Raw genomic sequence first — 10946 nt, forward strand, 5'->3', positions numbered from 1 at the left:
GCAGAACCAGTGTCATGGAGGGACCCCACAGTCTGTTTTAGGCGGCAAAATGGTCTTTATTCTGGCTGGAAAAGTACAACCAATGAACCAACCAAAACAGGGTTTATACAATTAGTTAGCACTTCCATAGCATAAGATAAAGGTTTGGATATCAGTTGAGGAGATTATTGGGGTGCAGCAAATGAGAATAATGAGGATCCACAGTGTGCATGCATGGACTCACAAGAAATAAAACCAGAGCCCTCTGCCCCGGGTACCCAAACGCTCTCCTGGTCCAGCCAGGACTACACTGGCCTGATCAGCAAGGACTTAGATTCTCACTCACCCGAAGGAGGAGGTGAGGCGCTCCCAATCCCAGGAAGGCTCCTTAGGCGGCGTTCCGGTCTAAAGGGAGGACTCCAGCACTGACCCGCTGCTCCGGGAAGACCACACAAAGGGGATCTGCAGAGGGAACCCTGTTTTATAGTCTGATCAGATCTGGCTGTGGGCATTCCAGAAGCTTCTCAGCTTCTCGGGGCCCCTCCTCTGCTAATGACCCTGTCAACCAACTGTGAGTCCCACAAAAGAGCCGTTAACTGCCCCATTGAAGGCTCCAGTTCTCAGATGGGGGGGATGAGAGCTGCCACCCTGGGTGCCAACAGGCTCAACAGGCTCATCCGATGGCGGCTGTGGCCTCGGGCTGCTCACGAGCCCGTCCGGGAGCACTTGTCGTCGCCTGGGAGCTCCGCACCCCCTCGCGCACCACGCGTGATGAATTGCGACATCCCAACAAGAGCACATCGCCTTCAGAGCTGTAACCAATATACAAGCCCATTGGCAGCAGATGTTATTAATGATGCCAATACATATTTTCTTATTAATCTTCCATACTAGGCTTGTGTCTATCTGCAAATGATTATCATTCATTTTCCTGACAAATCTATCAAGATCATTTATTACTGTTCAGCAAAGGATCTTCTTTTAAACAAAGATTAATAACGTTGCATTTTATCTGGCTGGCTGAGCCAAAGGAAATGAAATTAACAATGAACCCACAAACATGTCATTGCTTTAATTTACCGGAAAATATTTTAAAATGTTATTTAAAAGAATATACACTATGGTGGGCGCAGTTTATTACAAAGAACATAAATGAAACCACATGCATTTTCGCATGGGGGAGCGTGAGTTGTTAGCAAACAGGGCACAGTGTTTTCTCTGGTTCTTCGGGTTCATCGTCTGGGACCAGGGGCAGCAGGGAGTCCCTATTGCTGGGTTACAGCAGATCCTACCGGGCTGACAAGTGCCATTCTGCACTGCTGGTGCCCGGGACGAGAAACAAACTCCATACATTTACATGGGTTAGTTTCCTTTCTTCTGCACTCTCTTCTCACATTTCCTTCCCTTCATTTGCATGTAATAACAATAAACACACATCAAAGAACCCATCAGAATCCCCTCCTACTGTGAATAGTAGTGCAAAAACTTAATATCAATATTGCCTTTGCATTGCTTTGTTCACATCCATCAGCTTACCTTCTGAGCCCCGTTTTGGTGCAGGTACCCATGGCCATGTCTCCGCAGGATCGTGCCCATGTGCCTGGCTCTGGGACTGACATCTCTGGCAATGGGAATCCTACTGATCCGCTCCAAAGCCTTGTGCCTGGAAGGGGTTCCCCCCAAATACTGCAGCTCACTTACCCCTTTGTCAGTGCTTCCAACACCAGTAAATTGCTCCTCTTCCTTGCTGGTGGGGAGAGAAGATTGTTTAGAACCTATTTTGAATTACGTATGCAAGTGTTTCTACTACAGATAATGAAGTCAACTGCTTACCTTTGGTGGATTCATCTTATCTCACCCGCATGCCGGGTTAGGAGCAATGTTTAAACCTCAGGCAAGAGAAACTCCTGCTAACCTCAAGCTGTAGCAGTTTCCAAATGCTACGTATCAGCAAGAGGATTTCCAAATGTGCTTTTGTGCTTCTCTGTGGACAAGCAAAAGCACACTTGCTAAATTGGCTGGTATTTAACCATACATTTAATGGCTACGTAACAAAGCCTTCTGGATTTATTATTTTTTTTTAATTAAAAAGTCATCAACGTAGCACAGGTCTTCAAAAACTGGTAACAAATAAGAAAAGCCTGAATGTACCCCAAAGCAGCGTTTCACTGCTCTGCAGTTTAAAAGGTGATAAGAGAAGCAAGTTGGCCCCGTGTTTAAGCTGGAGTGGCGTCTCCAGTTACTGTGGGTACATGCTGTATTTTGGTGGGCGGTGAGACCTCACGCTGCACATGTCCAGGCAGGTTTAGGCTTCTAGCTTGATCTAGAATCTACTGGTAGGATTTTTGGTAGGAATCTCTGACCAAGCAATAACCACAATGCATATGCCAAAACATCCCTGCTGTTTTCTATCAAACTGCCAGCTTAGCCACGTTTCTCTTAGTGTAACTGTCAATCCTTGTCATAAAGACTGCAAGCTAAGAAGAAACCAGTTTCTGTCTAAAGTGCTCTAAAAGCTCAATATTACATGAGAGAAAAACAAATAAGAAGCTGTACCTTATTTCCAGTACAACCGCATCTCCCTCCAGCTTTCAACTGGATGCTCATCAAGCCTCTTCTGTTACATTCAGCATTTGTCTGTTGTGAACTTGCACCACCTAAATAAAAATCATAGACAGTGCACACAGAAAACCAGGGCTTCCTAATCACAGAAAGGCAAAGAATGAGATAATGGCACAAGGAAGTAGCAAAGGATAAAATGTAGTAGATGCAAAACCCAAATTCAAGCCTCTCATCCCACAATCCTGTATATTTGTTTACTGGATTACATTTATTTTCCCCATTTCAGACTAAAGGCAGCGTAATGTGGACGGTGCCATCCAGCCTCGGTGGTTCCCCAAAGCTGGTTCTAAACAGCTTTGAGTTTGTTTGCCTTGAGCAGTAACAGTGAATTACAGGGAACTGTGAAGGCGAGACAGGGAGCAATAAACGTGATTTTTTTAGCGTGGGTAAAATGTTGGTGTCACAACAACTTGAGATTTTTGTACAAGCCCCTCTGGAGCAGGTGAATCACTGCCCCAAACTCCTCTGCACACAGCGCTGCCTTTTCCCGGGGGCACCTTAGTGCTCAGTGACGCATTTTCACAGCTCTCTGTGACCTGTTCAAAGTCCTGCAGGAGAGATGGAGAACGCTGCTGCCCCAGAGCAGCCCCGCAGCACCAGAACTGAGTGCTCTGCAGAGTCCCCTGTACATTCAAAGTCCTTCAAGGGAGCACAGAAGTCTCTGGACATCCATTAGCTAGTTAATTACTGGCCTGAGATCCCACATAAGACCTGAACTGTCTTCATGCCTTCTCTCCCTTTGTCTCACTGCAATTTCCAGCACCGCTGTGTATCCACCCCAGTACATGGGGGATGTTACTTAAGCATGTGCCATCTGGTCAAAGGCTGGCAGCAAGGTATCCATGTGCCATTCATAAGCAAAAACTGCAATACCATGCAGTGCAGTATTACCGATAAGCTGGCCAAGCAAGACCGGATGGCACCACCACGCCAAGGACAACAAACAGAGAGATGAAGTTGTCAGAGCACAAACCAAAACCTCAGAGCAAGCGCACTTGCACACTCATCCCTGCGGTGTGAGCTCTCCACTGCACCCATCCGGCTGGGCTGACCTGTCCACTGCACCCATCCTGCTGGGCTGACCTGTCCACTGCACCCATCCGGCTGGGTTGACTCTACTCCAGATTCAGCGCTGGAATGGAGATGATCAGGGACACTCAGCCCACTTTCTGCCTTAGACTAAGCAAGCTTAATTTCCAAGGAGGTGCATGTTGGGGGGGAAGGACCAGGGTAACTATTTTAAGGACCCCATAGTTTTCCTGCATTTGTTGGGAGCAGGCATGGTGTTCCAAGCCTTCAGCTGTAGCTGTAGCTTCCACAGGAGCCACGTTCCATTTAATATGTGAGGCTCATCACCAGCTCACGCAGTGCGATAGTTCACATCAGGCTGAAGCAAAACCCATCCTGCTGGAAGCACAGGCGAGCAGCAGTGTCAATTTTTCATTAACCTACAGCCACTGTCTCTGTAGACTCACAGCTATCAGCAAGATTACTGTTATAATTCCTTCCAGCCCTTAAGGGGAGGGAAAAAAAACTTCTCAAAACTTTTAAGGTCATTAGAAAACCCACCTTTAAATTGGGAGTAGTTTCAGTTTACTTTCATATTTCAAAATCAAATCTTCGCTTCAGCCTCACATCAAAGCAGAAATGTCAGTTGCTTTGTTTCTACATTTTCCATGAGAAGAAGTTGCAGCTTATACACGAGCTGAATGCCAAGTAAATAGAGTTTTTTTTCCCAGGGAACAAAGGCAGCTTTTTGTGTTTGTTTTAACCGTATGTAAATAGAGTCCCAGGCGCGGAGCTGCCTGTCAGCCCAGCCAGTTTACCCTCCTGTCACTCCAGCTGCTTATTTCTGACCGACCCCAGGTCAGGACTGCACGCGTTTCCTCCCCACTGGTGCCAACCCGCCACTCAAGCCCTTTCCTCCGGCCCCAAAGCAAGAGGAAAACAGTTTAATATGTATTCCATTCTCACTGCTTTCTTGCTCCTTCTTCTCCTTTTCTTTTTGTGTTTGTTTTTAAGCTCGAGTTCCAGAATCACAAACTTTGGTCCTGCCACAGTCACAGAGATGGTTCTGAAAAGCTTTCACCATACGAGCAGCATATTAAAGATTGATGGTACCTACTGGTTCACGGTCAAGACGATGTGGGGCAGGGAGGAAACAGGAATGGGATGGCGAGATAAACTACTTCAAGCAAACAAACTAAATGAAACCAAAATCCAAACCAATCAACAAAAAAAGCCACAATAAAACCCAAACCCAACCAACAGAAAACAGACAAACAAAACAAAAACCCACTTCCCCCCCAAAAATACACCCCCATACATACACAAATAACCACCAAACCCCCCACCAAACCCAAGCAGAAGGCCATCATCAGTGTTAGCACTTCACTTCTCAGTCCCAGGCATTTAAACAGTGGAGAGTTATTTTCCACAAAGCCAGAAGACAGGGCTGAGGAACCCAATCCCAGCACGTGCCCGTCTCCTGTCACTCACTTTAAATAAAAAATGAATTAAAATAGCAGATCACTGCAAAATTAAGAGCACTTAATGCTTGTCACTTCCAAATGGCTTCCGTTGTATCTCAATCTTCAGCAGTCATTTTGGGGGTAATACCAGGTATCACTGACGGACGCGTCGCTTTATAGACAACCCATAAGCTGCAATTAAGGAAAATCCTCGAGCACACGGGAAACTTCAGTTTTGATTGGCCAAGTTGCCATAACTTCCTGATAAATCACTCGAGCGTTATTCAGTGTTTTCTTCTGCCGGCTTTTTTCATCTCTTGACAAGTTTACAAAGGAAAGAAGGAGCAGCGCGGAGCCGCGTTCCATCCAATCTGCTGCCTACACAACCGCCAGAGAGGCGAGACGGAGCCCCGAACATATGGCGCTGTGCTGACAGAGCTCAGAAACCCGTTCTGCATGAGCAACGAGGAACATCTTGAACCGCACAAGACATATGTGTTTTAGGAAGGAGATTGAAGTGTTTCATAATAAACCAGGACAAAGTGAAATACAAGTGCTGTATAAAATTTTAATTAAAAACTGGTTTTAGCCCTCCATGTGAATATACAATATGTTTCCCAGATGGATTTCATATTTAAGTATTATCCAAACCAAAAACGTAAATGAGACAAATAAAGCCTTCAAAAATGGCACAGAGGCTAAAATGTGTGTAAACACGAGATGACTGTGGTGAAAACAAGGCAGGGAGGAAAGCAACCTCTTAGCAAGTGTTTACTGCTGCAGTACTGAATGAAACAGTTCTACAACTACAGCCTTACTAACACCTTTAGCTACACATTCAAAAATTCAAGTCAGTGTAACAATACAAATGGAGTATCAGAATCCAGCGCTGCTCAGTGATGGAAAGGGTGCTTGTGCCACTCATAAGGTTCACAGGTTATTTTATACGCCGCTAATTCACGGTACACAAATGCATAATTCATGGCACCGCCCCGCTGCTGTCAGCACCCCAGCTGCGCTCCGCAAGGGCTCAGCCCCTTCGTGGTTACACAAACATCTCCCCTACGACATTTCTGCGCTGTGTCCTCAGGATCAGCAAGTTCTTATGAACCAAGAGGGACATTGCTTTGCAACAGCAAACTCTGATCCCCGGAGAGGTGAGAAGAAGGCGCAGATCACTGCTTCTCAGCCTGCAGGGCTCTCTGCTACGTCAGGAGCCATCGCCCAGAACTGAATGGAGAAAGCACACCCTGCACATCGCTCAAGCAAAGACAAAGGCTACAGTTTCTTTGAGTTACCATCCAGACAAATTATCACCGCGCTTAGAGAACTTCTCACTGAAGACACAACAGGTAACAAAGCGCAAATCCTCGGCAAGCCAGCATTGTTAACAAGCGGAGCCATGGCCTCATCTTTTAAGGGGTGCAGTTGATGATGTTCTGAAATGCACAGACAAAGCAGTAGAAACCGATGCAATCAGTGGGGCTTGCGCTTAATAGTTCACTGTGTAACAGAAGCAGGAATATCGGGTGTTCTTGATCGCTTCCCACGACACTGGTTTATTTGTTGAAACTGAAAGGAACTGGTCAGAGCCCAGTTCTCTACCAGAGAGCATCACCTCAACCAGGCACCATTTCTGCCCGGAGGCGGCTCAGCAAGATCATCCTCAGAACTGCTAGTGTCTCTTACCTTCAACTGCTTTCAATGGAACCAAGAAGTCACGTTTCATTTATTCCAAAGTTTCCCCAAATTCCTTGACTACTAAACAAAGCTCTTGAGAAACTTTCAGCACCCTGCTAATGATCACTCCGTAACCACCAAAGTCATTAAGATCACGGTAGGCTTTCCTGTGGCTCAGAGATTCCACATTACCAGATTTGAACAGCTCAGATAGCGCTGCTAAAAGGCTACGGATTTTGTTGCATAGTTCAGTGTTTCAGAAAACACTTTCAAGCTTAAAAATCAGGAAGAGCACAATGATACAATGAGCTGTGCCCTGTACAGGGAGTGAAAAGGCAGAGATTCCTCCCAGCTTCCCTGACAAACATCACAAACCTTTCCACTGTCAAGCTGCACACACCATTGCACCCCTTGCTCCCGGGAAGACAATGGGAACAAACGATGTGATAGATGTTAATAGTGCTGATGAGTACATACGGCAGACGGCACTAAGACACCAGGGTGACAACAAAATAATTTGTATTTAAAAAAACCCAGCTTATATGAGAGCAATCATCGTGAGTATGATGAACCTGGCTCATGCAGGAGACAGAAGCTGAGCAGGATACCGACTGCAAAGATTAGCTCCAAAAATCACATGTAGTAAAGCAGTTCATTATCTTTTTCAACCATCTCTTAGATTTAATAGGTTTCTATCTTGGTAAGATTAAGACTTGCTTAATAATTGTCTGATTAAAACATAATAAACCTAGGAAAATGAAAATAAAGTAACCTGGAGATGGGACTTTTCAGGCAAGCTTCCACAAAATCATTTCTGTAACATTCACCTCGGGATCCCAAAGCACTTCACAGTCATTTAATTAAGCTTCAACAGAGCACAAACTCCCCATTTTACAGCTGAGGTAACAATGAGAGGGTGTTTGGATCAGACTATTTAATACCGAGCAGAGGTAAATGTACTGTCATTTTACCAAAAACCAGATCCCCAGCACCTTTCTCCCCTCACTGTTTTGGCAGCCTCCTAAATAACAGTAAAATTCAAAGAGGTGATAACAGATTTCATCATCTGCCAAGCTGCTCGGATTCAGGGTATAAACACCGCTGCCCATCTATCTTACAAAGCTGCTCCTACCTGTTCCCCTTGCTGCAGCCATCCCCACGCCTCCTGTCCCCAGTGGCCCAATTTGCGCTTCCTTTCTCCTAGTTGAAAACTTAGATAAGGCAAATCATGAAGGAGTTTGACATTCTTGCCTTTAATCCACCACAGGTCAATGACTGAGTGACTTCAAAAGCAACAACTGTGCAGCAAAGGGTTTGCATTTCTACCCAACACAGGCGGGTAGTTTGGCTAAAGCCACCCCAAGACCCTCAGCTACATGGTTATTTGTAGGAAAGAGGAAAGGGAGCAAAGCAGGAAACAGACTTTGATGTATTAAAATGAAAATGATTAAATGATTGCACTCATTGCATCCTGCAACCAACACTGGATGCTGAATAGCATTTGGTGAGAATACTCATGGGTTATTATAAATTGGGGAGGGCAAGAGAAAGAGGCAGACTACAGGAAAACACTAATTTGCTCTTAATCTAGCCCATTATTTCTAGATTTGAGTAGGCAGCTTTCCTTTAGGATGAAAATGATGGGGGTGGAATGATGCCATCCCACTGTCACTAACAGACCACTTTGTGGATGGCAAAAGATAAGGAATGAGCACAGAAAATGCTATTTTAAGCTCCACTCAGGAACCTAGAAATTTGCATTTGATAGAAGGGATTTAAATTGTATTAGAAGGCAAGGTGCACTAAACAATTACAGTTTATTACTATGTTGGTTCGCTGCCTGAACCTCCACTTATCACATCGTGCAGCAGCAAAGGAGCCGCGGCGCTCGGTGCACAGGAGCTGTGTGCATATTAATGGGAGGGTTAGCTGAGCAAACAGGGGCCAAAAGCTGCTGAAAACCGAGTGGCTTGCAGATTCCGGGGGCAGATTGGAGTAATTTGGGTCTTAAGTCACATTTCATAGACAAGTTTTCCCTTAAGCAAAGTGGGTTCCCAGCACAGCGCTTGGAAGAGAACGCTCCTTGCTGTGTCACAGTGTGTAAGCTGTGGAATGACTCTGACCCAAGGGAGAAAGGCAGATCCTGCAGCAGCTGATTCGGAAAGACATTATACACCCCATCTCCCCATGCGGCTGGAGCGGGGCCAGACGCTCTCAGTCTATCTGCTTCATTTTTGTTACGTTGCATACAAAAGCTACAGTGAGAATATCCATACGAGTCCACATTCAATGTATGACACTTTTTTCTTCTGTCCTGTTTTCAGCTTTGAAGAAAATACTTTCATCTTTGAAGGTGGCCACATTACCACATGCTGCCTTTCTTTAGCTAGTGGAGTTAAACAGATACGCCCCAGCCATTCCTCTGGATCCCTTGGAAACATCACCCTGTTTTTTCGCAGTGGCCTCTAACCTTCCTGAGCCCCTTGTGTCTTGGATTCATGGCAACTTGTGTCCTTACTCATCCATACAAAAAACCCGAAGCCTCGGCGTTCAGGCCTTCTTACGCATTGAACAAGAAGGGACTAGAATCTGCAGTGCTGGATTGCTGGGGAGGGAAAAATGGAATAGTACTTGTATATCACAGTATCACAGTATGTTTGGGATTGGAAGGGACCTCAAAAGCTCATCCAGTGCAATCCCCCCATGGAGCAGGAACACCCAGATGAGGTTACACAGGAAGGTGTCCAGGCAAGTTGGAATATCTGCACAGGAGACTCCACACCCCCCCTGGGCAGCCTGGGCCAGGCTCTGCCACCCTCACTGAGAAGAAGTTTCTTCTCAAATTTAAGTGGAACCTCTTGTGTTCCAGCTTGATCCCATTACCCCTTGTCCTATCATTGTTTGCCACCGAGAAGAGCCTGGTTCCGTCCTCCTGACATTCACCCTTTATATATTTATAAACATTAATAAGGTCACCCCTCAGTCTCCTCTTCTCCAAACTAAAGAACCCCAGATCCCTCAGCCTTTCCTCACACGGGAGATGCTCCACTCCCTTCAGCATCTTGGTGGCTGCGCTGGACCCTCTCCAGCAGTTCCCTGTCCTGCTGGAACTGAGGGGCCACAACTGGACACAAGATTCCAGGTGTGGTCTCCCCAGGGCAGAGCAGAGGGGCAGGAGAACCTCTCTGACCTACTGACCACCCCCTTCTAACCCACCCCAGGTCCCATTGGCTTCCTGGCCACAAGGGCCCAGTGCTGGCTCATGGTCACCCTGTTGTCCACCAGGACCCCCAGGTCCCTTTCCCCTACACTGCTCTCTAATATGTAATTTCCCAGCCTATACTGGAACCTGGGGTTGTTCCTGCCCAGATGCAGGACTCTACACTTTCCCTTGTTAAATTTCATCAGGTTATTCCCCGCCCAGTATATCACAATACACTTTGCTGTGAAGCAGCCCACCTTCAGAAGACTGTAACTTTCACTAAGCTGTGACACTGCATGGGAAAACACAGAGACTATTGAATGAAAACTCTGGGATACCATGAGAGGAACACTAAATCTTATGGCTCAAACACATACAGGAAACTGCAGCCACCTTCGTATTTTAGTAGACTCTTTTTAAACCAAAAGCTTGGAAAGTACCTCTCAGAATGTGCCCTGTGTATTTAGGAGGAATTAGAATCTACCTACTGTCCTGAGCAACAAGGAGAAGCAACTATTCCTTTATGGACTAATAGAGGGTCACAGGAACAGGCTGATGAATGAACACCAGCAGCACAACACTCCATGGCCACCGTGCCTCCTGTGGCACCGCCTGGGCAAGTTTTACTGTCCACTTCTGCAAAGAAAGTGCATAGAGTGACTCAACACTTATCCACGGCATAACACTGCGCGACTAATGCCCTTTGAAAGCATCGACGTGCGAAATGACACCAGGGACAGGAAGTTATCAGTGTTAATCCACTTCAACTGGTTTAACAGTTACAGGGAATAAAAATGTCCATATGCAAGACACTTCCTCCGAGAGTCTCCTTTCCTGAAGCAGAAGCACAGAGAGCCCTTCAACGTCCTTTCCCACCAGCATAATTGCTCACCAACTGCTTTCTCAAATCAATTATGTTGTCTCAGCATTAAAGGATGGAAGGCAGAATAGACCAACTTTTTGTTTATCTAGGCATGCTGGCAGGTTACAGT

Source organism: Nesoenas mayeri (genome assembly GCF_963082525.1).
Source record: "Nesoenas mayeri genome assembly, chromosome: 8".
NCBI classification, from domain to species: Eukaryota; Metazoa; Chordata; class Aves; order Columbiformes; family Columbidae; genus Nesoenas; species Nesoenas mayeri.